The 22,078-nt window shown below is 46.5% G+C and overlaps 1 protein-coding gene and 1 non-coding gene across 3 annotated transcripts in view; both read right to left on the bottom strand.

Annotated features, from left to right (window-relative positions):
• The window catches only part of NINJ2 (ninjurin 2), a 96,956-nt gene that overhangs the window by 19,633 nt on the left and 55,245 nt on the right, over nucleotides 1–22,078 (bottom strand). The gene's annotated exons all lie outside the window — the stretch shown is intronic.
• On the bottom strand, nucleotides 4,190–4,250 carry LOC112635670. The gene has a single exon (XR_003122005.1). It is a non-coding gene; the product is annotated as a U7 small nuclear RNA (small nuclear RNA).

The following is a 22,078-nucleotide window of genomic DNA, read 5'->3' as shown; positions in this document are numbered from 1 at the left end:
GCCGCCAGTGATTCTCTCCCCGCCGTGCACTGGGCTCTGGTGCTGTGTGTCCTAGGCTCTGGGGCTCCGGGCTCCCCTGCTGCATGCTTGTAACCCTTAGCGTGAGCAGATGGTAGAACTGCCCATGCCAAGAGGGTCCACACCAACTTCTGGAATAAACAAGGCCAAAGGGAAAGAGTAGGTTTGCCAGGGACAATCTCACACCAGGAAGCCCCATAATTCAACAGCGGTGCCCAGGATTTCAGGGTCAGTTCTGTGCTCATCAGGTAGGCAATGGTTGGAGGAAGGCAATGGTTGGAGGAAGGGAATGGCTGGAGGGAGATGTGAAGCCTGGGCTGAGCACAGGCACGGCCACACTGAGCAGCACCCTGGCCTGCTCCGCGGATGAGTCAGCAGCATCGATTAAGCACCCACTGTGTGCAATGCCCTGAACTCTGTGCTGAGATGATAGCTCTGTTTGCTTTCCAGCCAATCAGCAAATATTTACTGAGCATCTGTCTATTTGGGGCAAGTCAGAGTACAGAGGGCATGGCTCAGAGAGGAAGAGCTCAGACGGAGTTTGTGACTGATTACAGGAACGGGTGCCAAGTGAGAGATACGATGGGTGGAAGAGCAGAAGCGCCTCCATCCAGAGGCGTGGAGGAGGTTCTGTGGATCCAGGGCCATCTCAGCTGGCTCCAGACAGACAAGAAGCCTCCTTCAGAGTGTTCTTCTGGCAATCACCGAAGCTCTGCCTAATAGAGGAGACTGGTAACAGGTTTCCAAATGAGTATTAATGTAACTCACAACAATTTGCATGGCCCAGTAAAAATGAACATATGGGGCCCCTCCTTCAAACTGATAAGAGTGAGCCTCAGGAATGAAGTCTAAAACAGGGGAAAAAAAAAAAAGATTCAGAATTTCAAGATGGCAAAAGCAGAGCATTAGACCAAGTGCAGGACGCTTCTCAGCACAGGGCCCTCCTAAGCAGGCCCTGGGAAGCCAGCCCAGCCTGCCTGGAGGAGCAGGAGATAAGGATTTGGGATTTCTGGTTATCGAGAGGATCGCAGGCCTTGGGAAAGCCAGTGACCACTTCATTGTTTCCATCCTGGATCAAGGTCGGCCTCCAGGTGAGATGGCCCAGCCAGATCTGGCTCGGTCCTTAGCCCTTCCCTCTGGTGTCTCACATGATGGTGTCAACAAGGCCAGAGGCTGCTGGCTCTTCTCTCAAAAGCCAGGGCGCCACGCAAAATGCAAACGCCAATGCCTTCACTGGTGGAAGGGGTGGGAACTGCTCCTCCCCGGGCAGCGCACACCCGCTCAAAGGCATCCAACCTCAAAGTGCACAAGCTCCCATCCGCCGACAGGGCATGCGTTTCAGCCCTGTGTCCAACCTTCCCGTCTTATAAGTCAGGACACAGAACCATCGGGGCAAGGACCTCTCCAAGGCAAGAGAACTGGGCAGTGCTGAAACTGGACAAAGGCTTCTGTGACTCCCACCAGGGTCCTCTCCCCAGCAGCCAGGTGCCCTCCCGTGCCCTCTGACTGGATGGTAGGGACCCAGGGGTGCGACGCCTCTGCGGTGACCTTTGCCTTCGGCGCCCTGCTCGCGTGAGAATCACTGCCGCCCACGGGGGACGCCACTCACGGGGCTCTGGTGTCGTGGACGGAGCTGAAGTTTGGGTGGAAGAGCTCACTGTCCCCGCTGCAGGCCTTTAACCCTTAGTGTGAGGAGACGGTAGAAGCCCTGCCCGTGCCAAGAGGGGTTCATACCAACATCTGGGATGAACAAGGCCAACGGGAACGAGTAGGTTCCCCAAGCGCAGTTTCTCTTCCTGCTACTGAACACCTGTGGGAGGAGGAGACTCAGCCCTTCCTGAGGAGCGTCTCTGCCCAGGTTCAACAGTAATGGACTAGAGTCCGGACCTGGGTCAACAAAAAGACTAGGGGAGCAGGAGGCAAGAGCCAGCTTACCAGGACGGGCTGCAAACGGGGAGGTCTGGATCCAGGGTGAGGCTGCCCCTCCAGAGGAAGCAGGCCCAGGAGCCCCTGGGAATGCAGACAGGCTGAACCCACAGCACAGTCCCCATGGCGGGAGCAACTCCCAGTCGAGCGGCGGCAGAAAGAGCCCCCAGGTGTCCACGGTTTGTTGTGCGGGACAGAATGTCTGCACTTGCCTCTTACAGAATCTGCACAGCTGCCTAACGACAGAAGCTGAGGCTGCATTGTAAGGATATGCAAAGGGAGCCCCAGAGGAATGAAGTCCCTTTCTTAGGGCTCTTAGGCTCTCTGTGAAGTTCTAGAGCTGGGACGGGAGCTGGGCTTTCCTAGTCTTGGTCTGATGCTGGTGGTCTGGCCTCTGACCACTCTCCATCTCACCCTGCCCAGCGCTGGGACATTCTTCCCTGTCCCGGGGCCTCTGTGCAGGTGGGGGCGGGGGTGGCCAGGGATCCTGCACATCACAGGCAGGTCACCAGGATTTATAGAGCGGATTGAACGCCCCATCCTCCGTGTTTGAAATGCCCTCTGGGCCCCTCCTGCCATCCACCCAGGACGCTCTTCCTTCCACTAAGCTGGTTATTTCCACCACAGGGCCTTGAGGACACCTCCCACCTGTCACTATCTGTCCTCTCACTGGACGGTGAACTCCATCAGGGTAGGAGCCGTAGCGTGAGGCTGGCACTTACTGACAACTAGCAGTTGTTTTATCCATGAAGGGAGGGGATGACCTAGCAGGCCTGCCCTTTAGACATGAAACGGCAGCCACCACAGTCCCCACACCCGTGTGTCGTCCTTCCACTATGTACACTTAGATCGGTTTCCCCTTAAAAAAAATTCCCAGGATGTGAAAAGCCAAATCAATTTACAAGACGGCAAAATGGCGGAAGGAGGGAAGGGAGGGAAGGGAGGGAAGGAAAGGAGGAGGAGCTGTGTTGCAAAGGGACTCCCCGCAGTCCCCTTCAAATAGTTCCCTTTGTGAATATCTTTCTAATCTTAGAATGAGGAAAACCTTTATAAGCATGACATCAAATCCGGAAGCCATAAAGGATCCACACATTTGACTGCATAAAATTAAAATCAGTTGAATGCAAAATAATAATAGCGTATCCCCTTATAGCGCTTATTTCATGTCAAACGCTGCACAGAACACTTTACATATCTGAAGTCATGTCATTCTCGTGACAATCCCAGGGGATAAGTACTGTCCTTATCTGAGGGACTCTGAGGTTAAGTAACTGAACTATGGTCATTCAGCTAGTACGTCACGGACAAAACCAGGGTGACCAAGTAGCCTGCCTTCAGAGCGTGTGCTCCAGCCATTCCCTCGATCGCCACACACCACACAAAATCAGGAGACAAAGACAAACGGGGGAAACACTGTTGCAGAGAGCACAAAGGACTGATTTTCCTGAAGTCTGTGGAGGCCTTAAAAGTGAGCCAACAGAAAAATAGAGTGCAAACAAGCAAGCCCCTGAAGAAACATCACAAATGTGTATAAGATATATGCGTAGCCTACACGATTGGTGAAGATTCAAGAGACTGATAACACTCAGTGTTGGTGAAGACGTGGCTAAAAAGCACTTTCACAGACTTGGTAGAAATGTAAATTACTACCAAATGTACCAAAATTGTTACAATCATTTTTTTGGAGGACAATTTGACAATTATCTCTTAAAATTTAAAATAGTCTTACCTAGTAAGTCCACTTCTAGGAGCCTCCCCCAGAATAAGTCTCCCACAGAAAATGCTCTCCAAAGCTCAAAAAGACAAGCTATTCAACGCATCATTATTGACAATGTCAAAACCTGGGAATGAGCCAAACTGTAATCAATGGCGTGTGGGCTAAATAAACTGGCCTACACCCACACAATTAAATACTACGTACGTCTTTGAAAAGCGAGAGGTGTTCTTGTTCGATCAGTAAAAAACAATGAACAAAATGAAACAAAACAAAAAGAATGAGGTAGATCCCCAAGTACAGGTACAGAAAATATCTAAAATGTATTTCGTGGGGAGCGAGTCGGTAAGAACATGATATGATTCTATATTGGTAAAAACGAAACAAAATATTCAGAGGATCTGCTTTATATTTCTATGCATTAGCATAAGCATAGGAAAAAAAGTGGGAGGAATTTATATCACACTAAGGACTTTCCCTTTCTTTCTAGGTTATATGTTTTCCCAATTGTAGGTCTTTTTCTCATGGGCGTTTGGTTTCAGTAAAAATCAGGAAACCTGCTAGACAAACCCTAAAAGAGCTGTAATCGTTCCAACTCTAATTTTTCACAACTAAGACATCATCCTTTTATAATCAGGAAAAATATAATAATGATGAAATTAAATATACAAGAAATAGCAAAAAACTACCCTTCCCTGTTTACTTCTTTGTTCTACAAGCATGTGCTGGGTATGCTCCTGAGTCCTAGGCACTGATGTCTCAGGCTGGGCATGCGGAGACGAATCCATATGGCACATGCTCTCAAGAAACTTCTGGAATGGGGGAAACAGATGGTAAGTTTGGGGGAGGATTGTCTCCTGGGCTGTTTTCCTCCGTGGGATGAGGTGGATGGGCTGCTGTGGTGGCCGTCTCAGAGAGGGCGGGGGCTGTCAGGACCCAAGGGGCCCTCGGGTACGGGTAGAAGGCAGAGGTGGAGCGGTGTGGGGCAACGGATCAGGCTGGGGCTGGTGAGGGACTTAGGCTTTGCCCTGAGGGTGGCAGGGAGCAGTAGGAAGGTTTTCCTCAGCTAGTGGCATCCTTAGAGCAGCACTTTATTTCTGATTTTTGTTATTTTTTGTAGAGACGGTGTCTTGCTATGTTGCACAGGCTGGTCTCGAACTCCTGGTCTCCAACAAGTGGCCTCAGCTTTGCAATGTGCTGCAGCAGCATTTTAGCAGGAACATGATGGAAGCAGCTCAAAGGATGGGCTGGAGCGGAGAGCCATGCGTGGGGAGCCCTGCTGGGGGTCTGCAGCACAGCATGGGCAGTGGGTATAAAAATGGGACTGCCCCAAGACAGGGTGAGGAAATAGAACTGGCAGGGCTGGGTGAGCGATTCGACGCTGAGGGTGTGGGAAAGGGAGGGGTGGAGGACGACACCCTGGGCTTCTGGCCGGTGGCAACATTGTGCCTTCGCAGTCTGAAAACGTACCCTCAGCGTTGCAGCCCTAGTAGGACTCAGTTGATGAACAACTTTCCAGGAATGTGGCTCTTGTGTAAAAGGGGCACCTCGGTAATCTGCACAGACACAGTTGCCTGGTGTGGAGTACAGCAGGCTGCCCAGCCACTGCCCAGGGCACTCGGAAGCCTGTCAAGGGCATAGTCCTTTGAGGCTGATGCTTACTGCTGATCGGAGCCCAGGACACCACCACTTACTGTCAAGGTTATAGGGAGGTAGCAGAGAAAAGAAGTTCAGTGAGAGCGGTGCCTCTTTTCAAAACGGTGTGACAGTCCCTAGGTTCTCCGGCTCCTGTTTCTGGATTCAGTGTTGTTAGGGCCTCTCACCTTCACGTGGTTTGTGTGAACCAACCGTCAGGGCGGTTTAGGTACTACCGCGTGTTGGGTCCTCAGCAGGGTTCAAGCAGCCGGTGCCAGGCCTAGATCTTACAACTCCTGGCAGCATCTCCCCTCACCTTCTGCTTGCTGACAGCACTTAGCTGGGCAGAAATAGCCCTGCCACTCATGCCCACATCAACAACCTGGGGCTGTGCACACACATCAACAACCTGGGGCTGTGCGCTCTCCTGATGCAAGGTCCTTTCTCCTAGTCATGACTACCACCACCTGCTGCCGAGGCCTGAGTGCTGACGCACCTGCTCTGTTGGTCCGAGGGTTGGGGGCAATTCTGAGTGCAGAAGCCCTCCGGATGGGCAGTGCTAGAGGAGTTCCACAGAGCTGGTCTTAAAACCAGAGGCCTTTTGACTGAGCTCCGGGTGCCTGGAGGGACAGTGTCTGCTGTGAACAGATGTCACGGAGGGAGCAGCGCAGTGTCACCAGTCTGGCTTCTCTCCCCAGGTCCCTTGGGCACGTCTTATCTTATCGTGCAGCTGGGCTGGGGGTGCTGCCAGGCCTTGTGGGAGTTGGCTGCGAGGGCCAAGGGTGTTTCTTCAGAGATATTTCCCAGGTTCTGGGCCTCGTTTGCACAGGAAAACCTTCTGAAAGAGCAAAGTGGCCAGTGGCAGGTATGGTATGTGACTTAACTAGTCAATTTTGAGCAAACAGAGGGCCCCCCGGCATTTTTTCCAGGTCACCCCCTTGCCCCTCCTGCTCTGCTCATCCTTCCAACTGTTCCTTTAGCCTGAAGGCCTGGAGCCCCAGCCACCAGGCTGTAGCCAAACGCATATCTTGTTTGCATTCTTGGTGAACTTTCCATTAATCGGTGACAGATGAAAAATGGGAACTTTGAAGTCGAATGGGGTCAAGTCTGGCTTTTCTACCTGCTAGCTAGGTGACCTCGGACAAGTTAAGTTGTCTGAGCCATTGTGTCCCCAAGTGCAAAATGGGGTAAAAGATAGTTCCTACCTCGCTGGGTCGCTGGGACAACCGTAGGAAACGTTATTTAAAGTAGTTCGGTGTCTGCTAGATAACACGAAGGAGTTATCATTGCTGGAGGGGTCCAGAGTGGACCCGTCATGGTACATTCTTGTGAATATCCAACAAAAAGGTGTTGAACAAAAGAAGAAAGATATTGGACACAGATTATGAAGAAACAGAATAACTAGCTTCTCTGGCCGGGCACAGTGGCTCACTCCTGTAGTCCCAGCACTTTGGGAAGTCGAGGCGGGGGGATCACGTGAGGTCAGGAGTTCAAGACCAGCCTGGCCAACATGGTGAAACCCTGTCTCTACCGAAAATATAAAATTAACTGGGCGAGGTGGCGCATGCCTGCAATCCAGCTACTTGGGAGGCTGAGGCAGGAGAATCGCTTGAACCCAGGAGGCGGAGGTTGCAGTGAGCCAAGATCATGCCATTGCACTCCAGCCTGGGCATCAAGAGCGAAACTCCATCTCAAAAAAGATAATAATAATATTCAACTATGGATTATTTGGTTAGTTGTAAGAACCAGAGCATACTAAGGAATGTAGTCCAAGTTCAAGCTCTGTTCAGGGATAAATACTGTCATTATAAAAAATAGTGAAAATAAGCAAACTGAAATTCGCCTCAGAAAAGTTATGAAAAGAACAATTAAACACACCTTAGGAAAATAGCAAAGAAGAACAAAATTAAGATAATTACAGAAATTTGTGAGTTACAAGGATATCAGTAGATTGAGTAAACAAAACTATGGAATGGATTTTTTTTAAAGAAAAGTAAAATAAATTCTTTCCCTAAAAATGCAATCAAGAAAAAAAAAAAGGGAAAAAAATGAATGGACAAAAGTAGAGTTGATACAGATGTTATAAATATAGTAGGAAAGAAGATATTTTTAATGGAAAAAAAATCCAGAAATCTATGTTAAATATAGGAACCATTCTCAATGTATTAGGTTTACTGCCATACTGACTTGGTGTAATGACTATATTGTTTATTTGGTAAAATATTAAGGCACAATTACTAAGAACTCTTAGGGGCAGAAAAGAATAAGAAGGCAAGAATTTCCCTGAGATACGTCAACATTTACTACCCAGTCAACTTTGAAACAGATCTTAAAACCCAATGAGTGTTAAAGAAGCATCACAGGCAGGGCGCAGTGGCTCATGCATCACAGCTTCCCAGCACTGTGGGAAGCTGAGGTAGGAGGATCGCTTAAGCCCAGGAGTTTGAGACTAGCCTGGGCAATAGGGCAAAACCCTGTCTCAACAAAAAGTAAAATTGGCCAGGCGTGGTGGTGCACATCTGCAGTCCTAGCTACTCAAGAGGCTGAGGTGGGAGGAGCGCTTGAGCCCAGGAGGTTGAGGCTGCAGTGAACCGTGATTGTGCCACTGCACTCCAGCCTAGATGACAGAGTGAGACCCTGTCTCAAAAAGAAGGAGGAGCAGAAGGAGGAGGAGGAAGAGGACAAGGAGGAGGAGGAGGAGGAAGTGGAAGCATAAGAGGAAGAAAGAAAGAAGAAGGAGGAGGAGGAGGAATAAGAAAGAAGAAGAAAGAAGAAGAAAGAAGAAGAAAGAAGAAGAAGAAGAAGAAAGAAGAAAAAAGAAAGAAGAAAGAAGAATCACAAACTTATCAGGGAAGGGGGCAAATTAGTTATCAAATAAATTTCAAATAGCTTAAATAAAAGTAAAAAAGAAACAATAGAGGGAAACTTCCTCAACTTCATAAAGAATGTCTACAAAAAAACCTATAGCTAACATCACACTTAATGGTGAGAAACTAAGAGCTTTACCACTAAGACGGGGAACAAGGCAAGATCTCCCCTCTCACCACTTCCTTTCAACATCATACGGGAACTCCTAGCTCATGCAATAAGATGAGGAAAAAATGTATACAGATTGGGAAGAAAGAAACAAAATTGTCTTTGTTCACAGATGACAAGATCGTCTATGTAGAAAATCTAAAATAATACAGAAAATCTAAAATAATAAATAAAATCCCTGAAACTAATAAGCAATTATTACAAGGTTGTAGGATACAAGGTTAATATACAAAAGTCAATTGTTTTCCTATATATCATGAATGAATAAGTGGAATCTGAAATTAAAAACACAATGCCATTTACATTAGTGCTCAAAAAATCAACTACTCATGTACTCCATAAATAGGTACTGATATTATATATCAATAAAAATGAACTACTTACATATAAATCTAACAAAATATTTACAAGATCTATATGAGGAAAACTACAAAACTCTGATGAAAGAAATCAAAGAACTGGGCTGGGTGCTGCGGTTCACAACTATAATTCCAACACTTTGGGAGGCCAAGGTAGGTGGATCACTTGAGTCCAGGAGTTCATGACCGCCCTGGGCAACATAGCAAGATCCTGTCTCAATTTTAAAAAAAATAAAATAAAAACAAAAAGAAGAAAAAGAAAGAAAGAAAACAATGGAATAAATAGAGAGATATTCCATGTTCATGAATAGAAAGACTCAATACTGTCAAGACATCACTTCTTCCTAACTTGATCTACAGATTCAGTGCAATCCCAATCAAAATCCCAGCACGTTATTTTGTAGATATCAACAAACCAATTCTAAAGTTTACACGGAGGGGCAAAAGATGCAGAATAGTCAACTCAATATTAAAGGAAAAACATAAAGTCAGAGGACTGACACTCCCCAACTTCAAGACTTACTTAATACAAAGCTACAGTAATCAACACAGTGTGATATTATCAAAAGGGTAGACAAGTAGATCAATGGAGCAGAATATAGAGTCCAGAAATAGACCCACATAAATAGAGTCAACTGACCTTTGACAAAAGAGCAAAGATAACAAAATAGAGCAAGGATACTCTTTCCAACTAACTGTGCTGCAATAACTGGACATCCACACGCAAAAAGAAAAAAAGAGAATCTGGACACAGACCTACACTCTTCACAAAAGTTACCTCAAAATGAATCATAGACCTACATGTAAAACGCAAAGCTATAAAATTCCGAGACAGTAACAGGAGAAAATCTAGATGACATAACATAACATAGGATAGGATGACATAGGATTTCCATCCTAGGTTGTTACGTCATGACAATGACTTTTTATATACAACACTAAATGCACAATTCATGAAAGAAATAATTGATAAACTGGACTTTATTAAATCAAAAGCCTCTGCTCGGTAAAAGACAATGTCAAGAGAATCAGAAGATAAGCCACAGACTGGGAGAAAATATTTGCAAAAAATACTGGCCAGGCGTGGTGGCTCACACCTGTAATCCCAGCACTTTGGGAGGCCAAGGCAGGTGGATCACCCAAGGTCGGGAGTTCGAGAGCAGCCTTGGTCAACATGGAGAAACCCTGTCTCTACTAAAAATACAAAATTAGCCAGGCGAGGTGGTGCATACCTGTAATCCCAGCTACACGGGAGGCTGAGGCAGGAGAATCGCTTGAACCCGGGAGGCAGAGGTTGCGGTGAGCCGAGATTGTGCCACTGCACTCCAGCCTCGGGGACAAGAGCAAGACTCCGTCTCGGGAAAACAAAACAAAACAAAACTTCTGATAAAGGACAGTTATCTAAAATATGTAAATTCTTAAACTTTTAAAATTCAACAATCAGAATATGAACCTGATTTGAAAAAATGGGCCAAAGACCTCTTCACAGACACCTCATCAATGAAGACGTAAAATGGCAAGTAAGTATATAAAAAGATGTCCACATGATATGCCATCAGGAAAGTGCATATTAAAACAACAATTTGATGAGAATGGCCAAAATCCAGAACACCGACGATACCAAATGCTGACAAGGATGTGGAATGACATCCTTGTTCATTGCCGGTGGGAATGCGAAATGCTACAGCCACGTTGGAACACAGTTTGGCAATTTCTTTCAAAATTCAACATACTCTTCCATACGATCCAGCAACCACGCTCCTTGGGATTTTCCCAAATGAACTGAAAACTTATGTTCACACAAAAATCTGCACATGGATGTTTATGGAAGCTTTATACATAATTGCCAAAACTTGGAAGCCAACAATGAAAATACTCTGTAGAATAGCATGACGGTGGAAACATGCCGTTATGCGTTTGTCCAAAACTGTAGAATGCACAACATACCAGGAGTGAACTCTAACGTAAACTGTAGATGTTGCGTGGTAACGATGTGTCGATGCAGCCACATTAGCTGCAACAAATGGACCCCTCTGCTGGGGACATTGATAATGGGGGCGGCTGTGCATACGTAGGGACAGGAGGCATATGGGGGTCTCTCTACCTTCCTCCTAATTTTGCTGTGAGTTTTGCTGTGAATCTAAAACTACTCTAAAAAAAATAAAGTTTAAAAAGAAAGAAACAAACAATAAAACCAAAGACAAGAGAGTGACTCAATGGAGAAAAATTTTCCAAATATAAAAAAGTGGCAAGCTGGGTGCGGTAGCTCACACCTATAATCCCAGCACTTCGGGAGGTTGAAGCAGGGGCATCCCTGGAGGCCAGAAGTTGGAGATCGGCCTGGGGAACATGGCAAAATCCTGTCTCTACCAAAAATACAAAACATTAGCCGGGCGTGATGGCATGTGCCTGTAGTCCCAGCTACGGGAGGCTGAGGTGGGAGGATCACTTGAGCCCAGGAAGTCAAGGTTGCAGTGAACTGTTATTGTACCACTGCACTCCAGACTGGACGATGAGAGTGAGACCCCGTCTCAAAAAACAAAAACAAAAAGGCAGAATTCACAGTGGAAAAGATTAATGAACATAAAAAAAAGTTAAACTTCTGTCACATGAAAAACTTTTTAAAAGTCATGTCACAACTATTACAAATTTATACCCTAAACTGAATAACACACCTATTAAGTACAATTATGATCCCAGTTTTCTAAAATAAAACAAAATGCCTTTATATACAAAGGGGAAAAATAGAAGGCGAGACACTAAATGGTCAGCGGTTGTAGGTTGTGGGTTTCTGGGTGATGTCTGGTTCCACCATCTGTGTGACCTTGTGCAAGTCAGTTCACCTTTCTGTGCCTCAGTTTCCTCACGTGTAGCATGAAAATGATAACGGTACCTTCCTGACAGGGTGGCTCTGAGCACGACATGGGTTAACGCACGTAAAGTACTTATAAGAGTGTGTGGTACTCAATAAATCTTAGTGTAGCTATTATTATAAGTTTCTTATAGACGGGCTTGTGAGATTTCCACTGTTTGCCCAGGATACTAAGGGTTGTACTAAGAGCATGGGGACACAGGAGAACATAGTCTGACATGGACAGACTTAAAGATTATAAGGAACACACAAGTGAAAATAGATCAGACAAATCAAAGAATAAAGGCAGCACATATTATTCATGTGACATAAAACCAAGGAGCTGTTCCTTGTATATGACAAATTGAAGAAGCCTTGAAGACATTGTACCTTGAGGCAAAGTAAAGCCAAGTGAAATTTCTACTTCTCTTGCCACTGGCCAAGAACATTTCATGGAGGAGATAGAATCTTAGAAGCCGAAGAGGCGAATGTATTAGTGGGAGTTACCACTAACAATGAACACCAAGAAGTGTCGCGGGAGGCTGCACCTTTGCAGGACAACCAACTCTGCGCTGAAGGTGTGGAGGGTCTGGGGCATTGTTGCTTTCGGGGAATGCTGGGCTATTAAAGGCCAGGGGGGCCAGAGGCCTTTGCCTTGTTGAAGCCCTCTAGTATAATGCCGGACCCTTCTGGTATAAAGGACCATTTATTATCTCTAGTAGGATTTTTCTTTGTAACTCTGGGCTCATTTGTGTAGGTAGGAGGTCCCCTGAGGAGAAAGCTTGGTCTCTCATATATAAACATAAGCATCTGCAGATAACTTTCCTCTAAGGAGATGAGCTTGTTAACAGGTGGGAAAGGGAAGAGCTGTTCACACACACATCGTGTATAATCTCTGTGTGTGTGTGTGTGTAGATATGTACAGACAGCACTTTGCCAACACCCTGTTTCTGGTATGTGCGAGGATGTTTCCATGCTTGGCTCCTTCACAGGTGTTTTCACTCACTTCCCCAGGGGCTAAGTGCGGATCTACTTTGAGCAGGTAGCTGTGTCCACAGCTCCGTTCCGCCTCCACCCTCCTCCTTGCCCTTCCTCTGCCCAGAGGGAGGAAACTGGCAGTGGATTCCAGAGAGGACTGGAGAGGGCTGCCCGAGCTTGCCCATCTTACCAGACAGGGCTATGTCTAAGGTGTGAGTGCTGTGGACCTGGCCACAGGCCACTTTCGAAGGAGCTCACCCATGACTCAGCTTGGGCTGTGAGAAATGAGGAGAAAGGGAGGGAGACATTTAAAACATGGTCGTCAACTGAACCTAATTAGAGTCATTTGAGGGACACCTGATAGACATCAAACTGTTAATAGCAATTATCTTTGGCCGATAGAATTAAGGAAAATTTAAAATCCTGTTTATTATTATTTTCTACAACATTTTAGTTTTAACTTTTTTTTTGAGACAGGGTCTTTGTTTGTCACCCAGGCTGCAGTACAGTGGCACAGTCACGGTTCACTGCAGCCTCGACTTCCCGGGCTCTAGCCATCCTCCCACCTCAGCTTCCCAAGTACCTGGGAACACAGGTGTGCACCACCACACCTGGCTAATTTTCACATTTTTGGTAAAGACGGAGTTTCACCATGTTGGCCAGGCTGGTCTCCAACTCCTGGGCTCCAGTGATCCACCCACCTTGGCTTCCCAAAGTGCTGGGATTACAGGCATGAGCCACCACGCCTGGCCTACAATGCTTGTATTTTTGTTACAAGGATGTATTTCTTGTACCAGCCGAAAAAGAGAGAAATACTGAAATAAATAAAGCACAAATTTAGAAAGTATTCCAGGCCAATATGGTGAAACCCCATCTCTATTAAAAATACCAAAAAAATAGCCAGGTGTGGTGGCGGGCGCCTGTAATCTCAGCTACTCGGCGGGGCCTGAGGCAGGAGAATCACTCGAACCCGGGAGGCGGAGGTTGCAGTGAGCCGAGATTGCACCACTGCACTCCAGCCTGGGGGACACGAGCGAGACTCCGTCTCAAAAAAAAAAAAAAAAAAGTATTCCTCCCCCTGCTCCAGTTAATTTGTTAGTGGATAAGAAATGAGAATAACAAAGCTAAATCTTAGACATTTAGTGGGGGTCATAGCCCCCGAGAAAAGGGGAGTGTCCTAGCTACAGTGCAAACCATCACGCATTGGGCAGCGGAGCCGTGTGAGACTTCACGACATGATCTCTGCAAACGTCCTGCAAGGAGGGATTAGCCCCCCATTTACTGGCGAGAAAACAACTCAGAGAGGTTAAGAGACTTGTCGGGATACCACGCATGTTGATGGCCTCATTGGGATTTGAACCCTGACTTGCCTCAGTAGAGCTGGGAGATCAGGACCACTCGGTCCCAGCAAGTCTGGAAGTGTGGGGGCCCTTCCAGCCCCACCACTGCACTTGGCCTACCGCCTCTCCTCCTCAGCTTGGTCAGACCTGCACCCCAGCATGCCCAGGGGGGCCCACATTCCTCCCCGAGATGCCCCCACTGACTCACCATGGCGCCAGTGTTCACATTGTCCGTCTCTGGGCACAGGAGCAGCCGTGCTCTCAGGATAGCTCTGATACCAAGGTTTGCGCAGTTCTGGGCCAGTCCACCTCCTTCTGCCCGGCTGCCAGGGTCCTGATACTCAGCCCTCCCCTGCCTGGTTTCTGAGTCTGAGGAATGTGCCCAGAAGCAAATTGGCACTGAGATTCACATTTCCTCCTTTACTCCTTCCGAACGCCCGAGCCACTGGGGGGTCTTGGCTACCTCCAAGCTTCGATTCCTCAGGCCTAAATTTCTCAGCGATCTTGGGAGGTCCTTGCAGCTGGGTCCTTCTGGGAGCCATGCAGTGAAGGTGATCAAGGCTATGAGGGGAAAAGGTGGTCAAGATAACGAGGGAAATGGAGCTAGAGGCTTTACAAAATGGGTGGAGGCCAGGTGTAGTGGCTTAGGCCTGTAATCCCAGCACTTTGGGAGGCCAAGGTGGGCAGATTGCCTGAGCTCAGGAGTTCGAGACCAGCCTGGGCAACATGGTGAAACCCCATCTCTGCTAAAATACAAAAAACGTTAGCCGGGCATGGGTGATGCCGGCCTGTAGTCCCAGCTACTCAGGAGGCTGAGGCGGGAGAATCACTTGAACCCGAGGGGTGGAGGTTGTAGTAAGCTGAGATCATGCCACTGCACTCCAGCCTGGGCAACAGAGGGAGACTCCATCTCAAAAAACAAAGAAAGAATAAAACAAAATTAAATTAAAAATGGGTGGAGTGGAGAAACAATTTGAAATTAGATAGAAGGCAAGGTGAGTGGCAAATTTTTTTTGGGGTGTGTGTGTGTGTGTGTGTGTGTGTGTATGTTTTGAGATAGTCTCCCTCTGCTGCCCAGGCTGGAGTGCATGGCGTGATCATAGCTCACTGCAGCGCTGACCTCCCGAGCTCAGGCTATCCTCCCACCTCGGCCTCCCACAGTGCTCGGATTACAAGCATGAGCCACCATGCCTGGCCCAGAATTGTTGTAAATTTCTTTTTTTCTATTTGTTAGGGTTGTTCTAGTATTTACATAATTTTAAAAAATCAATTTTAAGGTTTCAAAGGGTGAAAACGAGATATGTAGAAATTTATCTGAACTCTCAGTAGTTCAAACACTCCCAATTCCTTTGGTAGGGAGATCTCTGTCCGTCCTTTGAAAGGTAGGTCCACCTTGACCAGAAAACTTATTATTTAGCTCTCTCCTCCCTGTGATTTGCTCTCTGCTGCATTTGCAGAATCTGGCAGAGAAGCCAGCGTATTCAGAATGCTCAGTATTTGTTGAATAAATGCATGAACTGGGTTTGCATCCTCATTTAGAATGCATGGAACTAAGTAGGTGCTTTTTGTATTATTTACCATGAATTTAAAAATATATCTTTTTAAAAATTAACTTAAAAAAAAAACCAAATAGCCAGGTGCAGTGGCTTATGCCTGTAATCCTAGCGCTTTGGGAGGCCGAGGTGGGCAGATCACTTGAGACCAGGAGTTCATTCTAGACCAGCCTGGCCAACATGGCGAAACCCCATCTCTACTAAAAATACAAAAAAAAAAAAATCATCTGGGTGTGGTGGCAGGTGCCTGTAATCTCAGCTACTTGTGAGGCCGAGGCAGGAGAATCACTTGAACCTGGGAGGCGGAGGTTGCAGGGAGCCAAGATCACGCCAGGGTTGCAGTGAGCCAAGATCAGCGTGAGCAATAGAGTGCAATTCTGTGTCAAAAAAAATAAATAAATGAAATAAAATGATCTCCGTGGGAATAAGGGAGTAGAGTCTGACCCAGTTTATTTATCTGTCTGACTTGATAAACACCATTGTAAGGTACTGACATCCCCAGATGAAGCCAGTAGCAGTCCCTTAATTATAACCATTCAATTAAGAACAGATGTGTCACTTCAGATGCGATGTCCTATCTGGTTTTGATTGAGGAGCCCATGCATACGGTACACTGGAGGCCTCCACACTCAGCAGTGATGACACTGGAGAACGGCAGTCAGACCCGGAGGGTTGACCAGAAACTCCACCAGAGCAGCTTTACTGAGCCATAATTCACACGCCACACAGTTCACCTATTTAAACCGTACTGTTCAGTGGCTTTTAGTACTCACAGAGTTGTGCAAGCATCATCACAATCAATTCTAGAACATTTTCATCATCCCCAAAAGAAGCCCAGTGCTCATCCCTGCCTTCTCCCCAGCCCCCGCCTCGGCAACCACCAACCTGCTTTCTGTCTGCATAGATTCGGGAGAGCTCCTATCAGTGGGATCACATACCATGTGGTCCTTTGTGATGTTCATTTAGCGTAATGTTTTCAAAGTTCATGCTGTAGCATGTTTCAGTACTTCCTTTCTTTTTATCACTGAATAAATATTTCATTGGATATACATTTTGCTTATAGGAATCTGAGTTGTTTCCATTTTTTTACTTTTATAAATAATGCTGCTCTGCACATTCATTCGTCGTGTGAATGGATATACCTAGGAGTGGAGTTAATTGCTGGGTCATACAGTACCTCCGCGATCGGCTTTTTGAGGAACGGCCAGACTGTTTTCCAAAGTGGCGGCATCATTTTGCATTCCAGCCAGTAACGTAGGAGATTCCAGTTTCTCCGCATCCGTACCACTACTTGTTATTATCTGGTTTCTTAAAATAACAGTCTCCTAATAAGCGTCGAGTGCTGTCTTGTTGTGGGTTTTGTTTTGTTTTTTGAGACGGGGTCTCACTCTGTTGCCCAGGCTGGAGTGCAGTGGTACAATCATGGCTCACTGAAGCCTGGACCTCCTGGGCTCAAGTGATCCTCCCACCTCAACCTCTTGACTAGTTAGAGCTACAGGCACATGCCACCACGCCCAGCTAATTTTTAACTTTTTTGTAGAGATGAGATCTCACTATGTCACCCAAGTTGGTCTTGAACAACTGGGCTCAAGTAATCCTTCTGCCTCCACCTCCCCAAGTGCTAGGATTTCAGGCACGAGCCACCACACTGGGCCTCACTGCGGTTTTGAGTTTATATTTTCTTGCTGGCTGATGATGTTCAACATCTTTTCATGTGCTTATTGGCCATTTGTGTATTTTCTTTGGAAAAATGTTTATTCAGTTCATTTGCCCATTTTAAAATGTGATTATTTGTCTTTTTATTATAAAGTTGTAAGAGTGCTTTATGTATTCTGTATACAAGTCCCTTATAAGATACATGATTTGTAAATATTTCTCCCATTATCTGGATTCTCTTTTCACTTCCTTGATGGTGTCATTTGAAACACAAAATTTTTTAATATTCATGAAGCCCAATTTATTTTTCCTTTGTTACTGTGCTTTTGGTGTCATGGCTAAGACGGCTTTGCTGCATGAAGGTTTACTTATATTTTCCTCTAAGAATTTTAGATTTTAGCTTTTACGTTTAAGTCTGTGATCCATTTTGAATTAATTTTTGCACATGGTATGAGGTAGGAGTCCAACTTTATTCTTTTCGATGTGGACATCCAGTTGTTCTGGCACCACTTGTTGAAAAGACTCTTTTTTTTTTTTTCAGACTTCTTTTTTTTTTTGAGACGGAGTCTCACTCTGTCACCCAGGCTGGAGTGTAGTGGTGTGATCTCGGCTCACTGCAACCTCTGCCTCCCAGGTTCAAGCGATTCTCCTGTCTCAATCCTCCTGCCTCAGCCCCCTGAGTAGCTGGGACTATAGGCATGCACCACCACACCTGGCTAATTTTTGTATTTTTCATAGAGACGGGGTTTTGCCATCTTGGCCAGTCTGGTCTTGAACTCCTGACCTCAGGTGATCTGCCTGCCTCAGCCTCCCAAAGTGCTGGGACTCCAGGCATGAGTCACTGCACCCGGCCAAAAAGACTTCTTTCCCCCACTGAATCGTCAGAGATTTGGTCTATACGTCTGTCCTTACACCAGCATCACACTGTCTTGATTACTGTAGCTTCATAGTAAGTTTTCCAGCTGGGACATGTGAGTCCTGCAGCCTTCTTTTTCAAGATCATTTGAGCCATTCTGGGTTCCTTGAAATTCCGTACAGTTTTAGGATCAGCTCTGCAAAGTCTGCTGGGGTTTTGATGGGAACTGCGTTAAATCTGTGGACCAATTTGGGAAGTATTGCTATTTTAACAATAGTAAAGGGATTTTTTAAAGTATAAGCTGTGAGGACAAAAAAGACTGGAAGAGGAAATAAGTGGAACAAGGATTAGTAAATGAATGTCTTGGCCGAGCAATAGAGGCCACAGCCTGGCTGGGCGCGGTGGCTCACACCTGTAACCCCAGCACTTTGGGAGGCTGAGGTGGGCAGATCACTTGAGGTCAGGAGTTTGAAACCAGCCTGGCCAACATGGTGAAACCCCGTCTCTACTAAAAATACAAAAATTAGCCGGGTGTGGTGGTGGGTACCTGTAATCCCAGCTACTCAGGAGGCTGAGGCACAAAAATCACTTGAACCTGGGAGGCGGAGGTTGCAGTGAGCTGAGATGGCTCCATTGCACTCCAGCCTGGGCGATAGAGTAAGACTCAGTGTCAACAACAACAGCAGCAAAAAAAGCCACAGCCTGATGCTTGCGGGAGGGAACCAACAGGATATGAGGAATCCAGGAAGGCACTGGAGGTGGAGACACAGGTGCAAGGGAGGTAGGAGCGAGGTATAGACCTGAGATGGAGGACAGGCTGAAAGTCTATTTACAGAGCAGTTCGACCCTCACGATTCCTTCACCACCTCCTCAAAGCCTGTTGACAGACCCTCCCCAAGGCAAGGGACCAGAGGTTTGTTCTTTTCCAGAGCAGTGCTCTTGCAGTGTGGTCCAGGAACTGGTTTAGGTCCACAAACTGTTACTAGCGCCAGTAAGTACAGGAAGCAAGAATATGTGTTTAGGATTTTCACAGAAATCTGACATTGCCTCAGCACTCAGGTGTGTGATCAGTGGGTTCTCCTCACTGAAGCATACAGGCCAGTTTGGATGTCTGAACTCCCAGAGCGAGACACGTGCCGTGTGAAATGTGGACTACTCATGCACGGCAAGACCATGTACATGTCCCTGAGAGAACGGAAGTTTGAAAACTGCTCCTTCCCCATAGATACGCTACTCTAGAGGCTCAGCTGTGTGTAATGGGGAGAGGGCTGAGGCATCTGCTGAAAATCTGCATTCAGAACACTGGGTGGGATACCCAGCTGTCCTCCCACTTTCATTCCCGAAACCTGGCAGCTAGGCTTATACCCTCCCCCAACACCTATCCCCAGGCAGAAGTCTAGACAATGACTATCAGCAAAGACTACCTTGGGGCTGGGAATAGTGGATGTGCCTGTAGTCCCAGCTATTTGGGAGGCTGAGGCTGGAGGATTGCTTGAGCCCAGGAGTTCAAAGCTGCAGTGGGCTATGACTGCACCACTGCACTCCAGCCAGAGAGACAGAGCAAGACAAAAATAAAAAATTAGAAAGATGACATAACCTAGAGAGGCAACATTAAAACACTGACATCTGGAGTCCACTCAGCAAAGAAGCTAACACCCACTCTACCTTTCTGCAGTGAAGTTCCCCAGCGGACGAGCCCTCCCCAGGCACGTAAAGCTTAACATCACCTTGAAGATGAGGGGTTTTGGGTTTTGTTTTTTGAATGGGTTTTATATTAATACGGTTCAGAACTCAAAAGATTCAACAGGTGAAATGAAAAGGTGCACTCTGTCCTTCACAACTTAGTTCCCCTTCCAGTAAGCTTTTTGGTGCCTCACTCTTTAACATACACAGAAAGCCTACACGAAAGATGGAAACCAAAATAAAGAAATAAGAGAGGAGAGAGAGAGAGAATGTAGGGAGCAGAAGAAAAGTACAAAAACGGAAAAGAATAATAATATCTCCAGAGAAAAAAGAGAAGCTATTCCATCAATGAAATAATAATTGGGTCCTATTTTAGTTTATTTATTATTTTTAAAAATTATTAATAGAGATGGGGGCTTGCTATGTTGCCCAGGCTTGTCTAGAACTCCTGGCCTCAAGCAATCTGCCTGTCTAAGCCTCCCAAAGTGCTGGGATTACAGGCATGAGCCACCTTGCCCAGCCAATGTTCTATTTCAAAAAGGAATATTCAGAGATCAAAGAAAAGATAACTCGGAAACTAAAAATATGACATTAAAAATATAGAAATTCAAAATTCAACTTAAGCTAGAAAAACGTTTATAAAATCTCATAGCAAGTAAAACAAAAAGATAAAGAGATAAAAAATTAGATACAAAAGACAAAATTAAAGGATCACATCGAAGATCCAATGTCCTAACACTGAGAGTTCAAGATGGGTTGAACGAAGAAAAGAGAAAGGATAAAATTATTAAATAAACAATTCAGATTTTTTCCTAGAGCAGAAAGCATCAATTTAGGGGTCTAAAGGACTCACCAAGTTTCCTGTATAATGAATGAGGAACAGCTCACCCCAAGCCACATCATTGTCAACTTTTGGAACTGGAGGTCAGAGAGAATCTAACAACTTCCAGACATGAGCTCCAGAGGACGAGGAGTGAAATGGCCCTGGCTGTCACAGCAGCCACACTAGAAGCTGCAATTCTATACTCAACCCACTAGCAACTGAGGGAAGACGGTTTAGGTAAGTTAGTTCACAACAGTTTTCCTTCCTTTGCTCACTTTCTTAGGGAGTCACTGGAAGATGTGCACCCCCAAAATCAAGGAAGAAGACATGGAACTCACAGGACTGTGGGCCAAGTTGCTTTGGCACTAAGCAGAACAGAGGGGAAAGGAAGAAAGAGTGGAGCAAAGGAAGGGACGGAGAGGGGACGACACTTTGAATTGAGCGCATGGAGAAAGCAGTCGGGAAACCAAGAGGCTCCTCCTGGCATTTGAATCCCTGGCCTCAACTCTTCCTGAGGCCCAGCTGCAATCCTGTCCTTTGGCTTTGTGAGACACCAGATACCCTTGTAATAAATTCCGCTTCTTGCTTAACAAGTTCGCATTGCATTTCAGTAACTTGCAACCAAAAAATTTCTCCTGATATGTTGCTACTCAAGGTATTAAAACCTGGGAGCTTGATGGAAATGCAGAACCTCAGGCCTCCCCCAGATCTACTCAACCAGCATCTGCATTTTAGCAGGATTCCCAGGTGACGTACAGGCACATCCAAGTCTGAGACGCACTGTCCTGATAGATCCACCCTGCAAGGTAGCGTAGGGAGCATATTAGGGATAATAGGTAAAATATTTGACTACGTAGTAGGCATTCTGTAAGGGATGACGAGGAGGAGGATGACTGGAGTAGAAACACTTTGGAATTACAATCTCAAAAAGAGTTCCCGGGACCATGGCAAATGGTGGCTTTGCACCAGATTACAAAAACAAGCACACAACTGAAAAGACAGAAAGCGCAATATCCCAAGAAACAAGTTCAGCTCTGCTCCGGGAGCCTGGCGGGTGACTCAGCCCAGGTGTTGACATAGGAAAGCCATTGAGAAAACCCTTCTCAGGTGTGGCCACTGGGCTGTGAGTGAGTGATTGACAGTCAGCTCCGGTATGATGCTTGGCTGGGGGAGTGCTGAGCTAATGCCGCCTTTCTCAGCAGAGCAAGCACTCTGCCCCAGCACTCAGGAAGTAGGTCAGGAGGAGATATCCTGCGTGAGCAGCTCCAAATTGCTTTTTCAGGCAAAAACCTGCGGCCCATAGGACTGGGGGTAGAAGGGGAATGGGGATGAGAGGAGGCTGGGGGCCTGCTGCGGGGTGGAGATAGGAAATCACATCCTCATTCTTGGCAGGAGCCCCTGTCACATAGTTTTCCTGGCTCCAGTCCTAGGGCAGTCAGCCACCGTCTTTGTGCTGGGGGTTCCGTTGACTTTCCAATGCAAGCAAATTTGAATGGAAGCTGGGGCTTAACAGGAAATGTGCTTGTAGGAGAGGGTGTCCCTTCTGGGCCCTCGGTGTGCTGTGGATGGATGGAGGGTGAGTATCCAAGGTCTGGATCTTCCCTAGGAGCTAGCAGTCATTGTTTGCCAATTGTCTACCAATTGCATGGC

The sequence above is a fragment of the Theropithecus gelada genome, chromosome 11 (assembly GCF_003255815.1).
Source record: "Theropithecus gelada isolate Dixy chromosome 11, Tgel_1.0, whole genome shotgun sequence".
In the NCBI taxonomy this organism is placed as follows: Eukaryota; Metazoa; Chordata; class Mammalia; order Primates; family Cercopithecidae; genus Theropithecus; species Theropithecus gelada.
The sequence above is the reverse complement of the archived record's forward strand: the minus strand, read 5'-3'. Positions and strand labels throughout refer to the sequence as shown.